Below are 19,064 nucleotides of genomic sequence, written 5' to 3' on the forward strand. Positions count from 1 at the left end.
CAGCTGACTTTTCGCTATAGAAGACTCAGTAAATAGCCTCAGTTTGGGCTTCCCTGGTGGCGCAGTGGTTGAGAATCCGCCTGCCGATGCAGGAGACACGGGTTCGTGCCCTGGTCCGCGAAGATCCCACATGCCGCGGAGCAACTAAGCCCGTTAGCCATGGCCGCTAGGCCTGTGTGCCCGGAGCCTGTGCTCCGCAACGGGAGAGGCCACAACAGTGAGAGGCCCGCATACCGCAAAAAAAACCAAAAACAAACAAAAAATAGCCTCAGTTTGATCTCGTTTGGGAGGTCTGCATTTATTTCAACATTAAGGTACTTTGGGGTAGGGAATAAAACAACAACTGTAGATTAAGAGGAAACATAACAAAATAATGGCATTATCATCTTATTTCAAGAGAGTTTGAAGTTAGTGGTTTGCAGAAGTCATTTGTGAACAAAAATGCATCAATTGACTCATTCATTCTGTACACATGACACCCAAGTATGCATACTGATATATATATATATGTATTTATTTATATATGAGAGAGAGAGAGAGAGAAAGAAAGAGAGAGAGAGACAGAGAGACAGAGAGTTTACTTAGAAGAATCACTTACACAGCTCCCACAGCATTTTTCAGCCAAGGGGGCAAGTGATGGCTGAAAATTTGCTTGTGCTCTGGTGTGGAGCCATCACCTAATTCCTTCTATCCAGAGAGGCGATTTTATGCAATTCTAACAAAAACAAGTACATGCCAACAGTGCATCTGCACATTAGCATACTGCATTGCCACCAGCAAAGAAAATATTACATCTTAATTAAGAAGGTATGTTCAGAGTAAATTCATTAAAAGGAAATATACAAAATACATTTTCAAATGTAAAAAATTCTTTATAAGCCACTGTTTCATGTGTGGGCTTCTCTGCTTTGGTGGGGGGTGGGGATATTAGTTGTGGTGATATTAAAGTGTCCAATATTGAAATGCCTGAACACTTGAAATTATATTACTTTGGAAACTTTGTAATACTACCTGTGTCCTCATCTCCATAAAATAGCAATGACCATTTGGGAAACACTGTAAAAGCTGATGTTTCATACTGTTCTCTCTATGCTAAAGTCCTCCCCTGGGGGCTAAATAGATTTGCTAAACCACATGTTGTTTACCCAATTTTTGTGCCAAAGCATTAATGAGACTCCTATGGGTAATGATGCTTTGCCAAAATATTGGTTCTTTAGTTCAATATCACCTTTCTTCTTGGCAATACATTTATTTGTTGAATATACATTTTTTTAAAAATCCAGGATATAATTCAACATACCACAAAATACTAAGTTGGTCTTGTTGGATTGCATTACTTTACATATAATTTATGAAAAAATCGATTTCAGAGATACTATACTAAGGGGAAAAAATGTAAACATGGTAAACTTTGACCCATTATATTCAGTGTGGATGAGAAAAATAACCTGACACCTTTGTCTAGATTCTATATATTTTTTAAATGTATAAAGGAATTTAAATTGCCTATATATTTGGATTACAGAGAATGTTTACTTAAGTTTGAATGATCAAACATCACTTTAAATGATAAGAAAAGAGGGAGTCTAATAAAGTTTAAATCTCCTATTTAATAATACATCTCTCAGTATCCTATTAGTAATTCTACAAGGTATAATGATTCATGTTTTCAGCAATAGGAGAAATTTGCTTACAGACTTTAGCCCTGGATCTTGATGCATTTGTGATATACAGGCTACTTATTTATGTTAAAGTCCAAAACCAATCTGCATTCTGAAACATATGTGACCACAAAAGTTTGGAGAAGGAATTGATAAAGGAATTCTTAGAATGTAATAGAGATGTGAGTGGACAAAGGAATTAAACAAACAAAAACAAACTAACAAAAGATAATGATTTCCGGGGACTTCCTTAGACCTACAGGAAAGTAATTTTTAAGGCTAACTCTCCACGAAGAGACACCAATAGGAAAGAAGTCCTGCCTAAGAATGTGATATTGTTGATGCGTTGGGCTGACTTATAAACTCCTTTAAATAATCGCCAAATCCTCTTCATCTGACGGAAATGATTTGGAAAATATAACTCTGTATATTCCCAGGGATAGTAGAAGAAAAGGAAGATTACCACAGACTGGGAATGAGTACCCATGACATTGTATCTGTTTTGGAAAGAAAGTTAAAAAAAAGTCATTTGATCAGCAATTCTCGAAAAGTTCCAAACGTTATTTTGACATACAAAGAGAAGCACTTAACAAGACAATACGTTTTTAAAAGAGGGGGAAAAAGCCTTTAAACTGGGAGTGATAAATAAGATTTATCTAATCTTGAGTAATTAAGGGGGCTCTCTGGAGTACTGCACTGAGGTTTCTGACGCCATATTTAGGCTCAACCAGAAGGAAAACAAGCATCATCAGAGCACGGGGGGATAGTGTTGGCACGTATACATATGATCGCTGACATGTTCTTTTCTCAGTTTACGTTCTTCTCCGGTTCTTCTTTTCTATTCACTTCTTTTCTGTTTCTACCCCCCACCCTGTAGTGTGTACATTCTTCCATTTCCTTTGCCCATTGTTTTTTCTTTCTCCTGTAGCGGCCTTAACTCCACGTCACTAGCAAAGACTTCTCATTGGTCCACTTACAAAGTAGAAAGCGGAATGCAACAGAAGGGTCTAAAGCACCACTCTAAGTTTAATTATTTCTATGAATAAGGCAAGATGTTATGATCCTCCATGCACATTTTTAAAGGCTACACAATATTGACTCACTCTACTGCCTCCATAAAGTAAGCTTCATTTCTTTATGATTTGAATTTACTTTAAGAATATCCAGGATAGTTCCCTTTTTCTACAGTTTCCTCAAAAAGTTTTAAGCAGCAGTTCTATTTGGCATAGTTGATGTGATGTGAACACTCGAAGGCCAAGTATCAATTTGATGTCTCTTTGATTGCTTACATTCTAAATAAAACTCATTGTCTTTGCTCTCGGTACACTGCAAATATGAGAATTGATATGTGATTCTATTCATGTCACCAAAAATAAATTTGCCCTTCCTTTTTGTCTTAACACAGAAGAAGATTCAAATGATGAAAAATAGTGGAAAGTTTAAAATGTTGCATTTCTTTTGGATAGAGGAGCATATTATAGCAATGTAATATTGGGTTATATGATACTGAGGCAAAATTAGCTCTCAGAATTTTGGTGTTTCTGAATAAATGATTTCAAGCTACTATACTATATATTCTTATATCAATGCACATTTTAAAGGGGCCTATTTATTGGTCACTAAGACCTGTGAATGGAGTTAGCATGCCCTAATGATTTAGAGCCTGCCATAAATATCACACAGGCCAGTTTTTGCAGTATTATTGATTTTGTAATTCAAGATAAGTACTTACTTAGTCTATGCTTAATCTGGGTTTCCTTATCTAAATATTGGTTATAACCTCATCTATCTCACCGCTTTTTGTAAATATTAAATATATACATTTATAAATATTATATATGTAGTATTTAGCACAATGCCAGAATATGTAGTTAACATTAAAAATGTGGTCACTGCAATTAATATTAGTTTTCATATTATGAATTTGCCATACTGACATCTTATAGGATAAATAAGAAAAATATTGTTGAGTATAATCTAGCCCAACAATTTTAAATGGGTAAAATGTAAATTAAAAAGGCAAATTGTATATAAAGAAATCAAGAAATAGAAAGATACAAGAATTAACAATTTTTCTGATATTTGTCTTATACTGAAAATTAAATAGTCTGTGAAATTTTGCCATTAAGGAAATTATATCATAATGATACTTAGAGATGCAGAAGACAATATTTCTAAAAGACATAAAAAGGTGAAAGATGAAGTATGACCTTAATGTTGAAGAGAAATAAACATTGAGTTTTCAAGTTTTTATGCATTAGAGTATTAAACAGAGAACATCTATTTAAAAATTCAATTTAGCAAAAATGTTCTTGTAATTTAAGACAAGAGATGTGAAAGAAAAGGAGAGATAAGAGAAAAATTCACAAAAGCTCATACAACTCACATTAGAAATGAAACAGAGTCTTAGTGGTTCAGAGTCTTCTTGGTGACGTTATTGCAGATCTTTTTAAAAAATGATGAAAAGTAACATTGCCATAATTCCCTTATAACAGAAACCTGATCAGACCAAGATAACCTCTAGTTTTTGCAGCTGGCTCCTCATGTTTGATAAAGAATATGCTCATCAAGCTAGTGCTATTGTTACAAAGGGATGACATTGAACCTCACCTCCAATAACCTGGATATAATGGAATTTAGATTGAGCTCTGGAAGTCAAAATAGAAAAATCCAAACCAATGGATGTGCTTAACCATCTTTGTGATTATCTCAAACAATTCCCTGTAAAGATGTGGATGAAGATAGTCTCTCCTCCCATGATTCCATACTCACAAAGAATCTTTGTAATTTGAATTTGGCTTCCAAGGTAGCCTAACTTCAGAAAGAAAATACACTAAACAACTGAAGACAGAATGTGATCTCTTTGGCAGTCACATTCTTGATGTTAATAAATAAACAGGCAATGCTTTAAATAGGCCAGTTGAATCTACTATTATCTACCTGTCTGAATCTATATCTATAGTCTTATCTCTGTATCCAATATTAAACTATCCATCCTCATTGTGGATGAAACTATCTATCACGGTAGACAGTTCTCTTTCCACTCATTTGCCCTTACTTCTATTTATCCAGGTTCATATGTATGACTTGGCTAATGTGAGCTTGGATCCCAAAGTTGGAATCATTTATTTTCTGTGCAAGTAAAGCTGAGAATTAATGACCATTCAGTGGTTAAATTACCAAAGTGATTAACACTTCAAGCACTTTCTGGATCATCAATCTAATGGCTGTGATAAAACTCCACTGAGTCAAACAAGACACACAAATCTGATTTTTTTAGAAAGAGTATCTTGAGAGATGACCATAGTATTCACAAAAGGTGTTCTTTGGATCTCCCTTGCATTTGAAATAGAACTTTATATGGTAGCCAAATAAAAGTTTTGGCACAGAACCATTTAAATGGGAATTTTTGCCATTTATATTTGGGGTTTTATTTTAAGGAATGTCTTTACGTTGCTAATGCAGGTACCATGTATAAGTACCAGCAGGATTGGAGTATCTGTTATTGGCTCCAGGAACACTGTTCCAACAAGAAGTTATATCCTTGACCCAAGTCCTCATCAAAAGCTGGAAGTAGCTGCAGGACCCTTGGGGACTCCCCCAAAGGGAGAAAGGAGGGGGGAAAGGAAAAGCAAAAAAGAGAGAAAAAGAATTTGACGATTCACACTGGAAGCCAGAGGCAGGTCTTTACCAAGGAAAAGATGAGGAGAAGAACCTAATCACAGGTATCCTTCCTGGGATGTAGAGAAGGTACCTGACCCTGTGCCAGCAGCTCTATTTGTGTTATTTCATTTATTATTCTTCACAGCTCCTTGAGGTGCTTATCGTTATTACCTCCTGCAAAAACCCTGTCTGAGTTTTCTTAGATTCAACCAATCAATTAGACTTGTAAGACCCACAGAGACGGTACTTGGCACTGGCTTCACCTAGAAGGATGGAAGGACATATGCCAGCAGGAGCTTTTCATTGGAGAATTCTCTTGGGAGACCACACAACCCTCCAGCAATTTTCTTGTGTGCCCATATGATAACTTAGGTCAAGAAAAGTAGACCACAAAGGGTGAGACCTCCTTGGCTTAGCAGCCCCATGTCTCAAATAAGAATCAATAGCTCCTCTGACAGTATCATGGATAAGGCTTTCAGGATCCTAACAAGGGCAGTGCCCAGTTACAAGATTCACTGCCCTTGGGGCAGTCCCAATGCTTTGGCTTCCCACTAATTATTTATGGTCCATTCATAGCTTTCTTGTCCAGATGTCATTTACCTATTTGAGGTCATGTTTACTATAAACAATGCTGCCTAGTAATACAGCTGGCATCCCACCTTTATAGGATAAGTGCTATAGAGATAGGAACATATCGGTCTATAGAGTAAGAGAAAGGATTTTGTTAACTCTACTCAACATTCCCATATAGCAACGAGGAAGTTGAAGGTCAAGAGGAGCAGTGGCTTTCCCAAGATCACACAGCTGCTATGTGGCAGAGAATTATTTAATTCTTTATCAGATCCTCAAACCTCTGCTGAGATTAAAACTTGTTTGTCTCAACTCCCTGCCTGTCTCCACTTGCCCACCCCAGAGTGTATAAGATAAAATTGCATCACTTTCACATAGGCTTAAATGCCTTAGCCCTCATAGCTAATTAATGTTTTTGTGAATTTATGAATAAGTCCTACCTATTCCCTATGGAACTGAACAGACTTATTGAAGACTCTGCCACCATCCATGATGTGTCAACATTTATAATATACATAGCATTTTAATCAGTAGTATCTACTCCAAGGAATTCATCTTAAGGAATTAATCAGATTAAAGCACAAAAATTATTTTTAAAAATAACAAAAATTAGAGAAGCACAGATTATCCAGAAAATTATACATAAAAGAATAATTTTAAAATGAGTCCCATGGAGTTGTTATTCCAATAATCTTCAAATCATATTATTTTCTGTGAAAATGCATATTACCTCAAAAAAGAAATGCTAAAGCTGAACACTTCGTAAATATAAAGCTAAGTAGAGCCAAACATACTACAATTAAAAAGGAACAACAAGAATATTATGTTTGTATCCTAGGGTGAAGGCAGATTTCCAAATATACAAAATTTGTAAAGAAAAATACTGATATGTTTGTCTAGATCAAAATTAAGACTAAAAGCCATGGGCTTCCCTGGTGGCGCAGTGGTTGAGAATCCGCCTGCCGATGCAGGAGACACGGGTTCGTGCCCTGGTCCGCGAAGATCCCACATGCCGCGGAGCAACTAAGCCCGTGAGCCATGGCCGCTGAGCCTGTGCGTCCGGAGCCTGTGCTCCGCAACGGGAGAGGCCACAGCAGTGAGAGGCCCGCAAAGACTAAAAGCCAAAGTCATACATATTAGAAAAAAATCCACAAATGACTGATGAACATCAGAAATTGTTTTCCATCATAATAATACATGAATAACAAGTTACAAAAATAAACAATTTTGCCAATCATTAGATGAAAATCATTTTAACATTTTGATCAAATCGTTTGTCCAAAGAATTAGAAAACAAGCACAGTCATTTACTGCTGTAGGAGTGTAATGCTATGGCTAATTTGGAAGGCAATTTGGTAGTAATCTCAAAAAAAAAAAAAAAAAAAGGGAAAAAAGAACAACAGCAAAGCATACTCCCTCAAGAACCAAATGAAAAAATGTACAAAAATGCACTAATCAATGAATTGTTTATAATAATTATAACAAATTGAAAAAAAATCTTATATGTACACAGTAAAAACTGGCTAATTAAACTTTGGTCAATTTATATTTGTAAATACAATATGGAAGTTAAAAGAAAATTTAAATCTACAGGTACTTGTCTTAGTCTGTTCAAGATTCTCTAACAGAATATCATAGTAAGGGTGGCTTATAAACAACAGAAATTGATTTCTCACAGTTCTAGAGGCTGGGACGCCCAAGATCAATGCATTGACTGATTTGATGTCTGGTGAGATCTGAATTCCTGGTTCAAAGACCAGCATTTTTGCTGTCTTCACATGGTGGAGAGGTTCTCTGGGGTTTCATAAAGGACACGAACCTTCTTGAGGAGGGCTCTGCCCTTGTGACCTAAGTACCTCCCAAAGGCCCCTCATCCAAATACAATCACATTAGAGGTTAAGTTTCAACATACAAGATTTGGGGTGACACAATCATTCAGTCTATAGTAGTACTGAAATAGATTAGCTTTAAGATGAATAACTTATTGAAAAAAAATTAGAGAAATACTGTATATAATATCAAAACAACCACATGATGCCACTAAATAGTTCCTTATCAACTAAAAGTAAAAACTAAATTATCAGAGATGGAAAAGCAAAAAATTACACATATGTACCTGGTGTGAAATACTGACTGTGAAATGCACATTTCAAATGAAACAATGAAATCAAACAAAAAATCTATTTATAATAGAATCTTAAATTTAAGGTGTTATATGTATATCCATATCAATATGAAAAATATATATACATGCTACAGAAAAAAGTATTATTAAACTGTTTCTAAAATTCTAGATTTTATGAAATTAGGGAAACAGGGTGAAATACAGCTTACTAAAATAAAGCTAAAATCATTTCATTGGCATTTATAAAATGAAAAAGCAGACATATTTTCAAACCTTAAAATGTAATTGGTATCTCTAAGTAGCAGCAAATAAGCCATTTTTTAATAGGAACAGACAATTAAATATTATTATGTAAGTAAATAAATGTCAAGAATAAAGAAAATTGTCTGCCACACTTGTGTTACTTTTGTGCCTCAAAAATGAAACTTTCGGGGCTTCCCTGGTGGCGCAATGGTTGAGAATCCGCCTGCCAATGCAAGAGACATGGGTTCGAGCCCTGGTCCAGGAAGATCCCACATGCTGCGGAGCAACTAAGCCCGTGCACCACAGCTACTGAGCCTGCACTCTAGAGCCTGCGAGCTACAACTACTGAAGCCCATGCGCCTAGAGCCCATGCTCTGCAACAAGAGACGCCACCGCAATGAGAAGCCCACGCACCGCTGCTCGCCACAACTAGAGAAAAGCCTGCGTGCAGCAACGAAGACCCAACTCAGGCAAAAATAAATAAATTAATTAATTTAAAGAAAAATGAAACTTTACATATTTTTATCCTTTAAAAATTTTATGTTCTATGTGGTTTATCTTACAATTGATCCATAAATTTTTAATGATTGATTTCATGTCATATAAAACTTCCCATATTTGTTTCAAAGAAATATTACTTTAGTACTATAAACTAGGGCACATTGTTAGAAATTTCCACTTTGTTATAATATTAAATTTTATTGTCTATTGAATATTACGTATTATTTATTTAATTCTCCAGAAACCTTCTCTTCATATCTGTATTCCCCAAAATAAAATACTCACCTTAACTTTTTAATTACTTTTTCAAAACTAGACTTATATCCGTAACATAAACATACTAAATTTCACACAAGAAATGCAGTGTTCAAGCTATGAATGGTTTAATGCAGCATCTTGCAAAATACTAATAACTGGTAACTTTTTAGAATATTATACAAAGTAATATGTATTAGGATACTCAAAGATACAGATGGACTATTTAAGAAATTAAATGCTCATTTTAAATTAAAAATAGAGTATTTCAACATTGTGGCAACATTGTGTATTTCAAATTAAACAAACGAGATAATAAAGATAGAGAGGAAAATTTTTAGAGAAAAGAAGGAAAATATATATATTTGTAGAAACAATTATAATAGAACTGACACAATTATAGACTGATGAAAGTATTAGTTTCCCAATACTTTGGTAGCCAATGTGATATGAAATATACTTTTTACATATTAAGCCCTTTTCTGTAAGTGCAACTAAGCAAATTTATTCCACAGATGAAAAAATATATGAAATATTATATACCAGCAAAAATTTTAAGTAAGCCTATATATGTGAATATATGCAGCAAGTTATATTATAATAACTCAACTGGATGGAATTACCTATAGTGTAAAATGTTAATAATAAATGTAATTTAGAAACATAAGAGGCATGTATGATATAGTAAGAATACAGAATATAAAACTACATTTCCTTTGATAATAAAAATATCATGGCTGTTATATAATATTTAACCATAAAACAATATTTTGAATTGCATGTGTGTGTGTGTTTTAAGAAATGTCTCACACTATTTTTAATATGGGAAAATATTCAGCTACTTCATGTGACAAAAAACTTTGGTATCAATTCCCTTTTGTAACTTAAGAGCAATACTTTGATAAATTTATATCTAATATGTGATTAAATTCTAACATTTTAATAAGCATGTATTTAATTTATGTAAATCAAAGAATAAGGATACTAAGACAAATTATTTGCAAGAATGCTTGGAGTTCTAGAAACAACTAATAATGAAAGGAAAATTGAGAAGTGAAAATAATGATTTTTTAAAATAAAAATAAATATGAATGCATTGAATTATATGAAAGGTAATAGTTTAGTTTTTGTGATTATTTCATTAAATTATAATTCATACACAATAAACTAGATGTTGATTATGATCTAAACATTTGATTATAATTACTCTCAAATTCTATAAAAATGAAGACTATAAAAATACCTTTTCTGCATAATAGAAGATTGTATCTGTAGTAAACATGAGAAAACCAGAAGTGCAAAAATATGCACCAAAACTAAATTTTAAAAAAATCACATATAACTTGGAATTTCTAATATCTCATTGTAAGACAATAATTAGAAATATATATTGAAGTTATTTTCATCATTTTTAAGTGATAAGAACAATAACTCTCAGTAATCAGCAAGATATAAGTGAAGATAATTTTCACCCAGAGCCACATTTCCTGTAAATGACATAATTCAGCATGATGTCAATATTTATCACTTGAATTTTAACAAACCATATATAATTTATTCTCTTCATTGTTTACATCATTTGAAATATTTTACTCTAGAAATTCGTAATAAGGAAAACAAGTAGGCCCCTAGATCTTTCTCACTTGGCAGGGATTAGGAGTCATATTGCTAAATCTTTGATGTGAAATTTATTTTTCCATTTTAGATCCTCAACTCAGTTCAAGTACACAGTTTTTGTTAACTATTTAGCCATCTTTTTTTTTTAACTTTATATAGCCAGTAAAGGGAGTTCATAATAGTTGCCTTAATAGTTAAAGACAACTGAGTTCACCCATTTTCATACTCCAAATTAAATTTATAATCTAATAACTTGACCAATGAATCATGGACTTATGGAATTTGGGGTTTAGAAGGTGATGGAGGCATTATAGTCTGAAGACATTCCTTTAGCTTCTTCAACATGTTTAGATTCCTTCAACATCCTTCTGTAAAGGATGTTGCTATACAATGGGGACCCATTTATTTATCAATGAGTATTTATAAGGAGGTGACTTAGTTGGTTTCCCCTGAAAACAGAGAGAAATTTGGGTGCAGGCGGGTGGAGGTAAACCCAGCAAACTAGAGCAACACATAAGGGAGTGGAAGTAAGGGAAGAAGAGGCATCTTAGGAGGGTATTTTTACTGTGTAGTTGCTACTGACAGCACAGATTTGGGTCCTCTTTGACTTTCTGAGAAGCATAATGAAAATGCCTCCTAGAATTGTACATTGCACAAGAGAATTGTAATATCTATTCACCAGCTCCCTTCCCCAATTGTTTGAGCACTCTCCCCACTGACACTAACTCTTCCACAATCCAGAGGATGCTTTTCCAGGCTGAGTGAGTTCCTGTAGTTTTGGAGAAGACGCCAGGGCAGACAGCAGAGAGTTAGGGCATATGTATCACAACAGCAGGTAAAATCAAAGGGGCCAGAGGATGTGAAATCTGAGCTCCAGAGATGTGTCCTACAAGGGAGATACTGCATGTCATGCACAGTTCTAGGGCCTTGGAATTCATTGAACGGCAGAATTCTGTGGTTAAAAGTACAGTGACGTAAAGTACAGGTACTAACCTTGATGAGTTGATAATCAAGTGTATGATTGAGTGAAAGGCCTCCATTTTCTTGAAATAAATAGCAATGCAAGATATCTGACTTAGATAAGGTTGGTAGGACTTAGTTTGCTTAAAATCTACCTCCTAACCAGACTAAAGTCTTCTTGTAGGCAGGGGGCATTTGCAGCTTGGTATTATAAAGGTCAAGTACATGGCATGTACTCAGTATATAAATATATATTCCAAATGAAAGAATAAAGAATAGAGGAATACAATGGAAAATAAAAGAACCACTGAAGTTTAGAGCAGTGCAGGAAAACGTGCTTTGGAAAGGAACTATTTGTGATGGGCTTTGTAACACATAAAATACTGGAAATTTATCTGTGCAATATGTTTATGACTGTCTGTTAGCTTGATATACTATCATCTAACATAACATTTTAGAAGAGGAAATTGTTCAAAATATTAATGAATGGACATGAAATAATTTAACTACCTAAATACAAATTAATAAAACTACCTGAACTTTTTAATCATATTTGGAAAAAAAATGCAACAAATTAAATATTCTTATCAATTTCAGATCTAGATTTTGATTACTGAAAACAAAAGTTAATTATACAAAATTGTTCTATGTTATTACAATGAGACAGGTTTTGCTTGCTTTCTTTTTCTTTAATTTCTTCTTTTACTGTTTAAAATGCTACAATGTGCATTCTCTGGATTTTCTCTATGACATTGGTCCTGACAATTAGCAAATCCTACAATAAAACTTAACAGCATGAACTGTATCCGAGTGACTATTCTTGAAATATTTTATTTGGCAGATAAGCCAGAGACATTTTAGTTCATGGACAGCTAGATATGTAAAATCACAGTCTGTGTCAAGTGCTTTACAATTTCCAAATAATGAATATTTTATAAATACCCTTAAAGATCAAGAGCTATACAAGTAAAAGTTTACAAAATTCAGGCAAATAACATAAATGTCTGATATGGGACAGGTTCACAACAATAGGATCTGATTGGCTCTTGAGTTAAATGAAAGATGCATGCCTTTCTAAGTACATCCATTCAAATCACATTTTTTAATCTTATGTTGGTCAAAAACAAAACAAAAACAAACAAAAATAACTTTACATATTTGTGCATTAGTTACCTACTACCACAATTATGCTATGTAGAAAACAATCACAGAATCTCAGTGATATATATCATTAAACATTTATTTAACTCACACATCTGGGAGATTCCACTGATTTCAATCGTGCAAGGTCACGTACATTTCATCTTTTGAGCTAGGTAGGGCTTACCCACATGTCTATAGGTTAACTGACCTGACCTTCAGATAACCTAAAATAACCTCTCTTGGGAAGACTGTGTGGTCTGTCATCCTCCAGTAGGTAAATGTGGGCATATTCTTATGTCATTCCAAAAGAAGCAAGAGAGAAAATGAACACACATTTTCAAGCCTCTTTATGCATCACATATTTTAACATCCCGTTGGCCTAAGTGAGTTACATGACTGAACTCAGAATTCGAGACTGGGCAAATAGACTCACGTTTTTTAGTAAGAGAAACTGCAAAGTCATATAGCAAAACACATGGATATGAGGAAGAAGAGTGGAGAATGTTGGCCATCATTGCAATCAATCTACTATACCTTGCATGTTATCTCTAATAAAAGTATATCCATCCTTGCCCTCTGCTATAGACTATAATTGTATATATTGAAGAATCACTTATATTTGCATCTTATGGCTGGGTGAAAATAGAAAAATTAGTCAAACTTTTCATAGACGAATGATCATGAAGTTCCTGGCTCTGTTGATGATAAAAAACAAACAAGCAAACAAACAAAAACAAATTATGAAGTTAAATTGACATTTTAGCTCATGTAATTTTAAATTTCACAGCACCCACAATGGATATCTATATGATATATGTCTCACTACCCTACCATTTGTGAATAAGAATTGCATCTTTATATTGTGTCCTCCTTAACACCCAACAGTTTTCATTAGTTCCTCAGTAAGTGTTTGCTGAACTGAACGGGATGAAATTTTGACAATGTGAGTTCATTAGTAATTCTCTGGTGCTTTATATTTTTCTAAAGCCTTAGCTGAAGGAAGAGGAGAGCGTGCCTAAACCTTTCCTTTTAATCCATGATTCAGTGTGGTAGTTCCTGCCCAGATTTTATCAAAGATAATGGTGAAAAGCTAAGAAGATAAAATGAGATTAAAATATAAAAGCTAAGAAGACAAATTCTTTCTGGAATTCCTACGTAAAAGAGAATTGTCTAAACCCCATTTCAGGGGTTCAAATGTATGTTCCTACTTGTCAGCTGGCCATTATTTTTCTATTTGAATGTGTGTTTAATTTAATTATTTTAATATCAAGATTTTGACTAACCTTGAGGGTCCTCTGTAAATCTGAGGGTAGACGATTCCACTCTCAGGCTAGTCTAACCTTCTCACATGACATATTCAACCCCAAAGAAACGTATATTTCTTTTTACTCAGAATGATTATTAAGATTGTTATTTTCATGAGCTTAATATTCTGGTTACCATGATATTGTCATCTCTAACAAATTTGTAGGAGAATCTTGATATATTTAAATGTAATAAAATGTAAAACATAAATAAGGTATCATTTAATGATTGAAAGGCATTCAGTTCTTAAAATTCTTCAGGATCATTATAATAGTAAGGTATAATAAACTAAGCAAAGTCTATGTCATTTTCATATATATTGTTAAATGCCTGTTAGGATGAACCTCTATTATCTTATTTTTAATACATGTATTATCATCACCAGCATAAGGAGTTTATACATTAAGATTTGAAATATGACTTAAATCCACAGAGAAGAAAATTTTGTGAATGCCTTCTTGCACTAACTGTATGTTTACAGAAAACGTTCTTATTAATAATTCAGTATATAAAACTGTTCAGTAGATTTTTAAAATACAGTTAAATTCTGAGGAATTCTTCATTTCACATAGGGTTCCAGGTCCAGCAAACACCTTTTTAATCACCATTTCTACAGAGGAAAGGAACACTTTGCTTAAAAAATAATTCATATTAAGGAGAAAAGGATTAAGAAGGTGGCTACATTTTCCCTGTTGAGAGCCTTGACCTGTTACTATTGCTAATACTGATCAACCATTGCACACTTAACCTTCAACACATTGATACACTGCTGAGTTTATATCTATGCAACAGGTGCATGCAGATGTCAATTTATTGAATTTTATGTTCTTCTTGTTATATTATTATAATTGTAGAGCAAAAGTTTTAAATTGTTGTGAAAGCACTGCAGAGTTTAAACAAATCACTAATGAAATAATACACTAGTGTGACATCATTCAACAGATATGCACAAGTGGAGTTCCTGGCCTCCTGATACGATTTTTTCAGCATACCCACTAGAGAGTCATCAAGCATTCTCTTTCCAAACAATGTGACTAAATTGAAAAGACCTTTCAAGGACCTATCTGCTTACTTAGCCTGATTGCATTTACACTCTTAAGCCCATTTGCTTTTGTGATGGCCACAAGTAGCAGTGAAATATCAAGGATTGTTTAAGTTCTTCAAAAGAAAGGTATCGCTGTGGCATCCATTCAAATGCATTCACAGGGGATGTATTTTGAGAAAGGGCAGATGGTAGCATTTCCCAGAACATCTGTTACCCATCATTCTTTCACAGAGCGACCCAGATGCTGTTGACAACTTGTATGTAAATCATGCTGACAATTTGTACAGTGTCTCTCCTGCTGAGGCTGAGGTTGTCCTGGTCATACCATTTATCAAATATAGGAGATACTGCAGTCCTACAAGTACAGTTCCAACTGTGTTTGGGCCAGGAAATAAAACAGCCATTAAATCAATGGAACGATGTATCTACCTTGAAGTTATCTCCATATTACAGCAAAGATTTCCTACCTCAACTTTCCTAGTCTTACCTGAAGGTGTACATTAGATATTAAATGCTCTACAGAATAGGAAAATGCCATATTGCTTCCTGATACTCGTCCTTAACTTCTATTATTATTTGTTAGGGGTAATCATTTCTTTGACCTTGCATTTTAAAATTACTTTCATCTCAGGGAAATGACATATAAGAGGGAAATTATGCATGCATTGCTATATAAATGTCAGATTTTTTAGTTTGCAAATGCCTACTATAAAATATTCACAGTACAGAAGTTGATTTACAATCCATTTCAGTCTGTAATCTATCTTATTCTAATTTTGTACCTTGTATCAAAGTGCATTTTTCACATTGATGAAAAGAAAAAATAATTATATCTTTAATTAACATACCTATGTAAAGGATAAACTAAAACCATTGGCATTTATTAAATGATTATAGCTTTTCTAAACAAACTTAACTAGGTCATAATACAGGTTGTAAAGAGGGAAAATGCATAATTAAATTTCAAAATACCTAAACCTATAAAGTCATTATATATAACTTAAACTTCCTATTATAATAATGAAGATAAAAAAATAAAAATTGAGTTAAGTAACTTTAATATAAATTTGCACATCAAAATAGCCATTTAATTTATAAAGTAAATAAACTTCACTTTGGGATGTTGATTAATCTCCTTCAAAAGTAATTGATTTCATCTCAAGCACTTTTGTTACACAATTATAGGTTAACTGGGACAACTGGGAAAAATACATTGAGCTATAAAATATCACAAGTATGTTTTATAAATAGCTTTAAACTTATTATATATATATAAATTCCAAAGTAAAACCAGTAACTGTTAGATTGTCCCTCTACCTTATTAAAATGTGCTCTGAACAGAACAATAATTTTTGCACTCTGAAAGGAGGTAAAGATACTTTCACATGCATTCTCTTTCAGGTAACCAGCCTATTAAATTATAATTATTTTAGACAAAAAGCGATGTTAAATCTCAGTTGCACCTAAGACTGAGTTTCCCGGACCCATAATTTGGGATACCTAATCTACGTAAAATGTCATAGAATTTTAACCAACTTCTTGGATGAGGATTTCTTTTTATATATATATATAAATTTATTTATTTACTTTTATTTATTTTTGGCTGCATTGGGTCTTCATTGCTGCACACGGGCTTTTCTCTATTTGCGGCAAGCGGGGGCTACTCTTCGTTGCAGTGCGTGGGCTTATTGCTGTGGCTTCTCTTGTTGTGGAGCATGGGCTATAGGCGCACGGGTTTCAGTAGTTGTGGCACGCAGACGCAGTAGTTGTGATGCACGGGCTTAGTTGCTCTGCGGCATGTGGGATCTTCCCGGACCAGCGCTCGAACCCGTGGCGGATTCTTAACCACTGCACCACCATGGAAGCCCGGATGGGGATTTCTTTAAAAAAATCTTTTGGCAATGGGTGGTAGAAGTAAAAGATTCATCTATAATTTAGGTTTATATGCACTAGAATTTGTACATACGTGTAACATCTGGAAATAGTACTCATTATTTGTCACTTGCTTAAATATAAATAGTATGTAAAATCAAGTTTAACAAATCAGTATTTTTATATTATTATAATATATTTGGAACAATATAAATTTTCTAACAAAACATCCCAAATATTATGGCACCATAACAAAGTATTTATTAAGCAATATTAAGTGTGTTCCCATATAGGTCAATTAGTTAAGTTAGTTAAGTGGATCATAGAGTTAAGAGGTGCCATGTCTGGGGTTTTATTTTCTTACTAATCAAGTAGTTTCAGAACAAGAAAATCTCTGCTCATTACTGTATGTGTATCTACTAATTAACATACACGTGTGAGCACACACACACACTTTTACACTACTAGATCAAACCAAATAGATCTAAGAAGAATCTAAGGGGCAAACTTAGTCTTGTATACTCTGAGTAGCCAAGTTTGTCCAAGTTAATCTGTATTGAGTAGCTCCAGCACTGTACCTGTAGAAAAAGATCATGTTGTAAAAGTAACTCTGACCTAAAACTCTTGATCTGAGTTATATTTCTTCAAGACCTTATGGATCTGTCCGTTGAAACACTAAGCTCATCAGAGACCTCATCCTATTGACAGATTTCGTGAAGTCACAAACTAGTGAACATATATTATAGTTTGTCTAAGACATTTCCATTATGGTTGTTTTCCTGAACAGGTAATAATGCCCCCGTTCTCTCCAAAATGTTCAGGTTTGGGTGATAAATTATGTGGTCACAACACTTACTAACTGTCCAAGTGCATCATGGTGCTGGAACAAATCTCTATCGGTTCATATCTGGGAATCTTTTGAAGCAGCTTTGTTTCTGATTTATGAATTATGCATCCTGAGTGTTTGGGTCAATTTCCCCACAACAGATTTAAGTGGTTCCTTGTTAGGTGTCTTTAAAAGGAACTGTAGCATAGTCCAGTTAATATTAACTTTCACACTGTGATTCTAAAAGAAACTATAGTTGGCTCCTCATATACTGGCAAGCAGGGATACTTACTGTTTTTAGGACCCTAGAAAGCATTACATAAAGGAAAGTCTGTTTTCATCTGTGGCTGACAACTTGACTAGTCTCAGACACAGAGGGAAAATAACAAATGTGAAAAGTGTTTAAGTGGGAGATGCTTCTCTGCATCCCAATTTGTCAGGACCTTTCACTATTAAAAATGCAAGATTCCAGGAACCTCAGGGGACAAGGTATTGTTCATAGTTGGTCCCCAAATGTATTCTGATATGAAGAGCAAATCACCTTCTTAAAATGTGGTCAGTTGCACATACTCTGTCTTACGTATCTATTAGAGCAATAGATCTTATTTCATTAGATACAGAATTTCCTTTGTCTTGCTGGCTCAAAAGTACAAAATATATTTGCTTTAAATCGAACATTAAAAAGTCAAGATCCCCTGAAAAGCATAGATGTCAATAATTAAGTCAACTAGCTATGAAAAGAATAAACTCTTTTTAATTGGTCATTTCTCTCTTTCCAACCAAGATTACATCCATGGACATTAGTGCTATATGAAATTCGGCAACATCACTTTGTACTTCAAAACACACCTCTGCTGAGTCAACTTGAGAGTGTGTTAAAATACCAAGAGATGGAGCTGGTGACAAGATGCCTCTGAAATGATAGGCTCAGGATAAAACCAGATTAAAACTGATTTTAACACATACCTATCCCAATCCAAGCAGTCGTAGTTTATGACATTCATCAAGTTCTGGAATCTTTCTAGGAATTATTATTTTCAGAAAGGTGAGCTGAGTATACATTATCTCTCCTTTGTGTATCAAATCCAATACATTTCTGAAAAGATATTAAAAATTAATAAAAATATAAAATATATATCTATATTCAAAAGCAAGAAGGAAGAAATTTGTTTGCTCAGAAACTGTGAGAAACGCCTCAAAGTTTAAATATAAAGAGGAACAGAATAAAGATCAGAATTATAGTTTGGGAGGCCTGCAAGGATATTTCTATATCTTTTA

The sequence above is a fragment of the Kogia breviceps genome, chromosome 4 (assembly GCF_026419965.1).
Source record: "Kogia breviceps isolate mKogBre1 chromosome 4, mKogBre1 haplotype 1, whole genome shotgun sequence".
In the NCBI taxonomy this organism is placed as follows: Eukaryota; Metazoa; Chordata; class Mammalia; order Artiodactyla; family Physeteridae; genus Kogia; species Kogia breviceps.